Below are 9,782 nucleotides of genomic sequence, written 5' to 3' on the forward strand. Positions count from 1 at the left end.
AGTACATAATTGCACCACTTGCACCATTAAGCAAGAGCGATTCCTAGCCATGACTGCAAGATAATTTAATTAATTTTTTTTCATTTTTAAGGCATTGTGTTGTAATAGTGCCGATTATTTGCAAGACTGCAGAACTTGACTTCATCTACTGTCTAGCAGATGTGTTCTCTAGTACTTTCTCAAGTACTATTTAATGGCTCTTGGTACTAAAATACCACCAGGACATGAGTAGAGCAGAATTACAACCAGATAGTCACAAGAATGTTTATAAAAAATCATGTATCAGATTGATAAACAACAAATACAAAATACAGTAGTAAACTCACAAACAGATAACAGAAATAAGGGAGATGGAGTCCGGTAAGTGAGCAGATGGCAGAAAATATTGACATACAGAGTTGTTTCCCAAAATACTTGTACTAATAAAATATAAATGTATTTATTATATACGGTGAACTCTTTTCCTCCCCAAAAAAATGTAAGAGAGAGTGAACAAAAGGCCATACACACTCCAACATTGTATCAACAAAAACTAGAGATGGCCTTCATACAACTCTTTAGACCAGGGGTGCACAACGTTTCCTGGTTGGGGGCCACATTGCGAGACTGAACCAATGATGAGGGCCGAAATTAAAATTTAAAGGTGTATTAACAACTGAAATATTGTACTTATGGCATATTTAACACACATTATATACCATTAATGTCTAGTTACACTTCCAGGACTCCCATCTAATGAGAGAAATACATGAAAAATACATATGAGCAGCCACAAGACATAGGCATACATGTCTGTTACCAGATGGTTGGGGGCCGCACAGAATGGTATCAAGGGCCGCATGTGGCCCCCGGGCCACAGGTTGTGCACCCCTGCTTTAGACATAAAAAAAATATGGGAGTTAGAATATAAAAAAGTTCTTAATTCTTTTTAAGTATTAAAAGATAAGAAAAACAATATAAATGTGATATTGCTGTAATCATGCTGACCTGGGAAAGTAAGGTAACAGGTCAGTTTCACAGCATAGGGAGAACCATAAAACAAAACCCATAAAGCTGTGGCGGAGTTAAGTTGTTTTTTATTTCAATTCCACCCCACTTGGATTTTTTTTCCAGCTTTCCACTACACTATATGTAATATCAAATGGTGCCATTAGAAAGTACAACGTATTCGACAAAAAACAAGCCCTTATTTAACTATGAAAATTAAAAAAGTTAAGGCTCCGGAAAAGCAGGGAGTGGAAATGAAAGATGCAAAAACAGAAAATCGCCTTGCATATATTATAAACTTCTACACAGTATTGTATTAAGGGGGCCCAGTGTGTGGCAGCAGTGCATCACAAAATACTGTATGAAATGTTGGTCATAATAAACCCCCTCAATGTGTTCTGTAGATACCTGTCAACTTTTTCGTTTTACAAATTTGCCCATATTCTAGGGAGAAGCTACAAAAAGACAGTACTTACTAGGCAGAATTACTAAACAGTAGACTATTGTGCCAACCAGTAACTCACTGGTTACCATTCAAGTACAACTCAGCTTTGTTATACAGTCCTGATCAAAAGTTTAAGACCACTTGAAAAATGGCAAAAAATCATATTTTACATTGTTGGATCTTAACAAGGTTCTAAGTAGAGCTTTAACATGCAACAAGATGAAATGAGAGTGAGACAAAAAAAAAAATGAGCATTCAATTAATTGAAAATAACAATTAAACTGAAACAGGCTGTTTTTCAGCTGATCCAAATTTTAGGACCACATGCCTTTAAAAGGCCAAATCTGTGCAAAGATGTGGATTCATTGTCATTTTCTGTCAGGTAGTCACACGTTGTGATGGCAAAGGCAAAAAAACTCTCCCTTTTTAAACGTGGTCGGGTTGTTGAACTGCATAAGCAGGGTCTCTCACAGCGCGCCATCGCTGCTGAGGTGGGACACAGTAAGACAGTCATTTGGAATTTCTTAAATGATCCTAAGGGTTATGGAACAAAAAAGTCTAGTGGAAGACCCAAAAAAATTTCATCGGCACTGAGCTGGAGGATCCAATTGGCCGTCCGTCAAGACACCGGATGATCCTCTACCCAAATTAAGGCCCTTAATGGTCTGCAGCCCCATAAACATCTGAGACTGAAGGGCTTCAAAAACCTTGTCTCCTTGAACGCCACAGAACTGCTTGTTTGGACTTTGCAAGAGAGCACCAAACATGGGACATTCAAAGGTGGAAGAAAGTTTTATTCTCTGATGAGAAAAAATTTAACCTTGATGGTCCTGATGGTTTACAACATTACTGGCATGACAAGCAGATCCCACCTGAGATGTTTTCTACGCACCACAGTGGAGGGGGCACCATAATGGTCTGGGGTGCTTTTTCCTCCAGTGGAACAATGGAGCTTCAGGAAGTGCAGGGGCGTCAAACGGCCACTGGCTATGTACAGATGTTGCAGAGAGCATTCCTTATGACTGAGGGCCCTCGTCTGTGTGGTAATGACTGGGTTTTTCAACAGGACAACACTACAGTACACAATGCCCGCAGGACAAGGGACTTCTTCCAGGAGAATAACATCACTCTTTTGACCCATCCTGCATGTTTCCCTGATCTTAATCCAATTGAGAACATTTAAGGATGGATAGCAAGGGAAGTTTACAAAAATGGACAACAGCTCCAGACAGTAGATGGCCTTTGTGCGGCCGTCTTCACCACTTGGAGAAATGTTCCCACTCACCTCATGGAAACGCTTGCATCAAGCATGGCAAAATTAATTTTTGAAGTGATAAACAATAACGGGGGAGCTACTCATTACTGAGTTTATGTTTGGAAGTTGGATTTCTATTTTGGGGTGGTTTAGTTTTTTTTGGGGAGGTGTGGTCCTAAACTTTTCATCAGCTGAAAAACAGCCTGTTTCAGTTTATTCATTGTATTCATTAAATTGAATGCTCAAAAAATGTTTTGTCTCACTCCCATTTCTTCTTGTTGCATGTTGAAGCTCTTCTTACATACAGCCATGCTAAATATGATTGTTTGATATGATCTTAAACTTTTGATCAGGAAGGTATCACTCACCATCTATGCCTCCTTCCTCTTCTTATTACAGCGCTTATGTCAGCCAGAGACATGAAAATAATTGATTGCCTTGATATCTTTACATGAACAATTAGAAACATCACAAAGAGGGCAATACAAAAGCTGTATTGACCATTTTTACAATTATACAGTGATATAGTTGTTTCTTTTAAGACTAGTGTTAAGCGAACCCGAACTGCAAAGTTTGGGTACCTGGACCCGAACCTGAACTTTGCAGTAAAAGTTTGAGTTCGGTGTTCGGGTTTTCAATAGAGCTTATTGAAAGGCTGCAGGGCAGCAAATCAACAATCTTTTAAGCTGTGGGCACTTCGAAGCCATTACAGCCATGCCTAGTAATGGCATGGCTGTGATTGGCCGGTGCATCATGTGACCCAGTTTCTATACAAGCTGGATCATGTGTAGCACTGCCCATCAGCTCTGAGTAGTGCAGGGACAGGCAGCTGAAGTGAGGGATAGTGTTAGGAATTTCATCTGGCTGTTAATTCTGTGGGTGACCTATAATGATTTTTTTTGTGGGTGCAATGCACCATCTTTGTACCCCTGACACAAAAATATAATAGTTAATCTGTCTGTTAGTTCGGTGGGTGACATATTCCCATTTTTGGTGTGAGATACACATGCACTGCATCCATTTTTTGTGTGAGGTTGTTGTGCCTTTTTCATACTGTAGGTGTATAACATTTGTATATAAATATTCTAATTATAGTGGATTTGTTTGCCTATAAGAGGCCATATTGTGATATACAGTTGCAAGAAAAAGTATGTGAACCATTTGGAATGATATGTATTTCTGTACAAATTGGTCATAAAATGTGATCTGATCTTCATCTAAGTCACAACAATAATCAAAAGTCTGCTTAAACTAATAACACACAAATAATTAAATGTTACCATGTTTTTATTGAACACACCATGTAAACATTCACAGTGCAGGTGGAAAAAGTATGTGAACCCTTGGATTTAATAACTGGTTGAACCTCCTTTGGCAGCAACAACTTCAACCAAATGTTTCCTGTAGTTGCAGATCAGACGTGCACAACAGTCAGGAGTAATTATTGACCATTCCTCTTTACAGAACTGTTTCAGTTCAGCAATATTCTTGGGATGTCTGGTGTGAATCGCTTTCTTGAGGTCATGCCAGAGCATCTCAATCAGGTTGAGGTCAGGACTCTGACTGGGCCCCTGCAGAAGGCATATTTTCTTCTGTTTAAGCCATTCTGTTGTTTATTTACTTCTAAGCTTTGGGTCGTTGTCCAGTTGCAACATCCATCTTCTGTTGAGCTTTAGCTGGTGGACAGATGGCCTTAAGTTCTCCTGCAAAATGTCTTGATAAACTTGGGAATTAATTTTTCATTCAATAATAGCAATCCGTCCAGGCTCTGACGCAGCAAAGCAGCTCCAAAGCATGATGCCCCCACCACTATACTTTACAGTTGGGATGAGGTTTTGATGTTGGTGTGCTGTGCCCCTTTTTCTCCACACATAGTGTTGTGTGTTTCTTCCATAAAACTCAACTTTGGTTTTATACTGTCCACAGAATATTTTGCCAGTACTGCTGTGGAACATCCAGGTGCTTTTGTGCAAACTGTAAACGTGCAGCAATGTTTTTTTTGGACAGCAGTGTCTTCCTCTGTGGTATCCTCCCATGAAATCCATTCTTGTTTAGTGTTTTACATATCGTACATTCATTAACAGGGATGTTAGCATATGCCACAGACATTTGTATGTCTTTAGCTGACACTTTAAGATTCTTCTTCACCTCATTGAGCAGTGCGCTGTACTCTTGCAGTCATCTTTACAGAACGGCCACTCCTAGGGAGAGTAGCAGCAGTGCTGAACTTTCTCTATTTGTAGACAATTTGTCTTACCATAGACTGATGAACAGCAAGGCTTTTGGAGATACTTTTATAACCCTTGCCAGCTTTATGCAAGTCAACAATTCTTAATCGTAGGTCTTCTGAGAGCTCTTTTGTGCGAGGCATCATTCACATCAGTCAATGCTTCTTGTGAAAAGCAAACCCAGAACTGGTGTGTGTTTTTTATAGGGCAGGTCAGCTGTAACCAACACCTCCAATCTCATCTTATTGATTGGACTCAAGTTGGCTGACACCTCACTCCAATTAGCTCTTGGAGATGTCATTAGTCTAGGGGTTCACATACTTTTTCCACCTGCACTGTGAAGGTTTACATGGTGTGTTCAATAAAAACATGGTAACATTTAATTCTTTGTATGTTATTAGTTTAAGCAGACTGTGATTTTCTATTGTTGTGACTTAGATGAAGATCAGATCACATTTTATGACCAATTTGTGCAGAAATCCATATCATTCCAAAGGATTCACATACTTTTTCTTGCAACTGTATTCGCCATTTTGTATGTATTTTAAAGTTGGCCGAAAGAGGTTCATGGAAAGAACACTGTTCATAAGGTTTCTTCTTTATACATGTACCAGTCTGAGAAGAGTCATTCTTGTCTCCTTATAGATTTATGACTGAGATAAGGATATTTTCTAGACATATCTGGTACTAATTACCCCTACAGTTGATGTCTATTGGTGAAGCATAAAATCTGTGGCATCTGTATATACATATAATAAACCTTAGTTTTTTTAGAATAAGATAATCAATAGGACATATGTATTGTTATATATTGCTAACTATTATGGAGGACATCAATGCATCTACTATCTTATATATTTCTCACTAGGAACGCATGTACTCCTAAAATATGATGAGAAGAATTTTAAGTATAGACTTTGTTAATGAGTCTCTTAGGGAAAGCGGTGTTATTTTAACTAACAATCGATCACCCGTTGAAGTGATGGGGGAGACACACATGTCTGTGAGAGTACAAGGTCTATTATATTCTTATAGGTACCATACATTTTATAGTTTGGAGATGTCTACAATTGTACTTTAATGTCTATGCTTTAATTGATACATGTGTCAAAGTTAATCCCTGTAGCTCTGATTTAGGATTCCATATGTTATGTGTATGGAATGTAAGATTAAGTCCGACCTGGACATTTTACCCTTACTAGTAATGATGCTAATAGCTTATGCAATGGTGTCACATAGGTATAAATAAGTAACATTACACCAACAGCAGAAATGCATTCTGTGTAATACTGTGACATCACAGTTATTATCATATGTACACGCCTAACCGACAATGATTGGAAAACTCCAAGTTGGGAAGGTGTGTCTAACTGCTAAGTTTCTGATAAAAAACCACACACAAGAAAGGGAGAGAGAGACAGAATAGAAAGGAGAGAGACCCCAGAAGAAATATCCCAATGATCAGAACAGACTTTAGAGCCGACTTCCCTTGGACTCTGCATATCATCTGCCTTTTGGGTAACGTATAACTTTATTATGTGTAGTATTGATTGACTTAATTGGCCTGATATTTAGTAACTCCCCACTTTAGTGCGGATGTGTAATGTTAAATGTGTTACATCAATTTTATCACGATTCAGTAAGGATGCATATTACTAAATAAAAGAGCTAATATTGATATCGGAGAAACACTCTGATTGGAATATTCACATTCCATAATCAAACTCAGGCTAGATAATTTATAAGTTGTGTAGCAATACTACCCGATATCCGACATTGGTCATAGTTTGAGCAGAGCAGGGGTTTTGTATCTATTCTTATCCCTATTAAGTTACTGTGTATAATCAACTGATTGTATATCTTATAATTGTGATCGAGACAGTTGCATTACATTCTATGTTTGAGAGGTAATATAGAACGCTGGCATTTGTGTCAGAGCCATCTAGTGGCGAATTTAAGCCACTGAAAATCACTGTGTGTTATTGCATATTATTGAATTTAAAATTGTTTAAAAGAGATGGCCTTGCGATTCGCCCGGCTGTCGTTTTGCGGCGACCTTTGCTCGTTCGCGATTCGCCAACCATGCAAACATATGGCGATGTTCGCATGCGCCATATTCTTTTGCATTGCGCCAAACTTTGACCCATGACACAATCATCAGGTGGGACAGGACAGCCAATTGAGACATTTCAGCACATGGACACACCCCCACCATATAACAGAACTCGATCTGGCAACCATTTTACATTCTGTGCTTTGCCATTGTAGGGAGAGGTTGCTTTGTGGAGCAGGTGCAGACTGTTAATGACACCAAATGCTAGCTAATAGGGCCACACAAGTCATTTTAAGGACTGGTATAAGTGTGCTATCAATAGGAGTAGTATACTGAGGGGTGTGATATACTTATAATATACTTTCTAACTTAGAAAGCATTTGTACTGTGCAGCAGTAGTGCGCGGTTCTGCTGCAATACCGCAGCTATATAGAGGGACACGCGCTATTGGAAAACTAATTGCAACTGGTGTGATTTACCTGTTGCCCCCCAAAAACTGAATGAGGGGTGTGATATACCTATAATATACTTTCTAACAGAGAAAGTATATTATAGTGCATTTGTATTATGCAGCAGTTGTGTGCGGTTCTGCTGCGATACCGCAGGTATATAGAGGAACAAGCATTATTGGAACAACAATTTGCAACGGGTGTGATATACCTGTTGCCCCCAAAAAAATTGATTGAGGGGTGCGATATACCTGCTTCCATAAAATACTGATTGAGGGGTGCGATGTACCTGCTTCCACCAAATATTGATTCAGGGGTTCTATATACCTGCTTCCACAAAATATTGATTGAGGGATTTGATATACCTGCTTTCACCAAATATTGATTGAGGCCTGAGATACACCGACTTCCTCAAAATACTGATTGAGGGTTGCGATATACCTGCTTCCACCAAATATTATTTCAGGGGTTCTATATACCCATTTCTGCAAAATACTGATTGAGCAGTACGATATACCCGTTTCTACCAATTACTAATTAAGGGGTTCAATATACCGTATTTTTCGCCCCATAAGACGCACTTTTTCCCCCCCAAAAATCGGGGGGAAATGCCCCTGCGTCTTATGGGGCGAATGCGGACAATTTAACATCGCTGGATGCGATGTAGCGTACGCTGGGGCCGGGGGAGGGACTGGAGGAGGAGCTGGGGGCCGGGAATAGCGGCGGGGCGGTGCAATCAATGTACTATAGCCCCGCCCCGCCGCTTCGATATACTAATATTAAATGTCTTATTCGATTTAAATGTATTAGATATGCCCCCTCACTCCTATATTGCTAATTGTACCTTAAATCCTATTCCTAGCTTCTGTAATGCAGGACGGGCGGGCGGCAGCGTGACTCCCTGATGTCACGTGCCTGCGCCGCCTACTTTATGAATGAAGCAGGCGGCGCAGGCAAGTGACGTCAGCGAGTGACGCGCCGGCCGCCCGGCCTGCATTACAGAAGCTAGGAATAGGATGTAAGGTACAATTAGCAATATAGGAGTGAGGGGGCATATCTAATACATTTTAATCGAATAAGACATGTAATATTAGCACTGGGGGCGGCAGAGGCGGGGGCGGCGGCGGGTGGGTGAGCTGATCTGTAGATGGCACAGTTAAGGGGGGGGGGTGTCTGTGGATGCCACTGTTATGGGCTGGGGGGCTGTGGATGCCACTGTTTTGGGCTGGGGGGCTGTGGATGGCACATATATAACAGTGCCATCCACAGATCCCCCCTCTAACAGTGCCATCCACAGATCCCCCCCCCTGTAACAGTGCCATCCACAGATCCCCCCCCCTGTAACAGTGCCATCCACAGATCCCCCACCCCCTGTAACAGTGCCATCCACAGATCCCCCCCCCTGTAACAGTGCCATCCACAGATTCCCCCCCGTAACAGTGCCATCCACAGATTCCCCCCTATAACAGTGCCATCCACAGATCCCCCCCTATAACAGTGCCATCCACAGATCCCCCCCCTGTAACAGTGTGTCAGTCATCCACAGATCCCCCCCCCATAACAGTGTCAGTCATCAACAGATCCCCCCCATAACAGTGTCCGTCATCCACAGATCCCCCCATAACAGTGTCCGTCATCCACAGATCCCCCCATAACAGTGTCCATCATCCACAGATCCCCCCATAACAGTGTCCGTCATCCACAGATCCCCCCCATAACAGTGTCCGTCATCCACAGATCCCCCCATAACGGTGTCCTTCACAGATCCCCAGTAATAGTGCCACCCACAGACCACCATTAGTTCCAAACCCACCAAAAGCTAAAAATAATTTTTTTCTTATTTTCCTCCCCAAAAACCTAGGTGCGTCTTATGGGCCGGTGCGTTTTATAGGGCGAAAAATACGGTACCTGCTTCCACAAAATACTGATTAAGGGGTATGATATCCCTTCGACCACAAAATATAGAATTGAGGGATGCGATATACCTGCTTCCACCAAATAATGATTCAGGTGTTCTATATTCCTGTATCCACAAAATTCTGATTCAGGTGTGCAATATACCTGCTTCTACCAAATACTGATTAAGGGGTTCTATATAACTGCTTCCACAAAATACTGATTAAGGGGTTTGATATATCTACTTCCACCAAATACTGATTGAGGCCTGCAATATACCTGCTTCCACAAATACTGCTCTTCTCTAGAGACTTTGGCATGGTGTAATTTTAAAAATGACAGGCAGAGGAAGAGGCAGGCCATTTCACAGAGGTGGCTGGGGTCGGGAAGGTGCACCAGGCCGGAGCCTAAGTGGGAAGTTGGAGAAGGTGCGTGCAATTGCGTCAAAAGAATCACCACAGTTGGTTGA

Source organism: Bufo gargarizans, chromosome 1 (assembly GCF_014858855.1).
Source record: "Bufo gargarizans isolate SCDJY-AF-19 chromosome 1, ASM1485885v1, whole genome shotgun sequence".
Classification (NCBI taxonomy): Eukaryota; Metazoa; Chordata; class Amphibia; order Anura; family Bufonidae; genus Bufo; species Bufo gargarizans.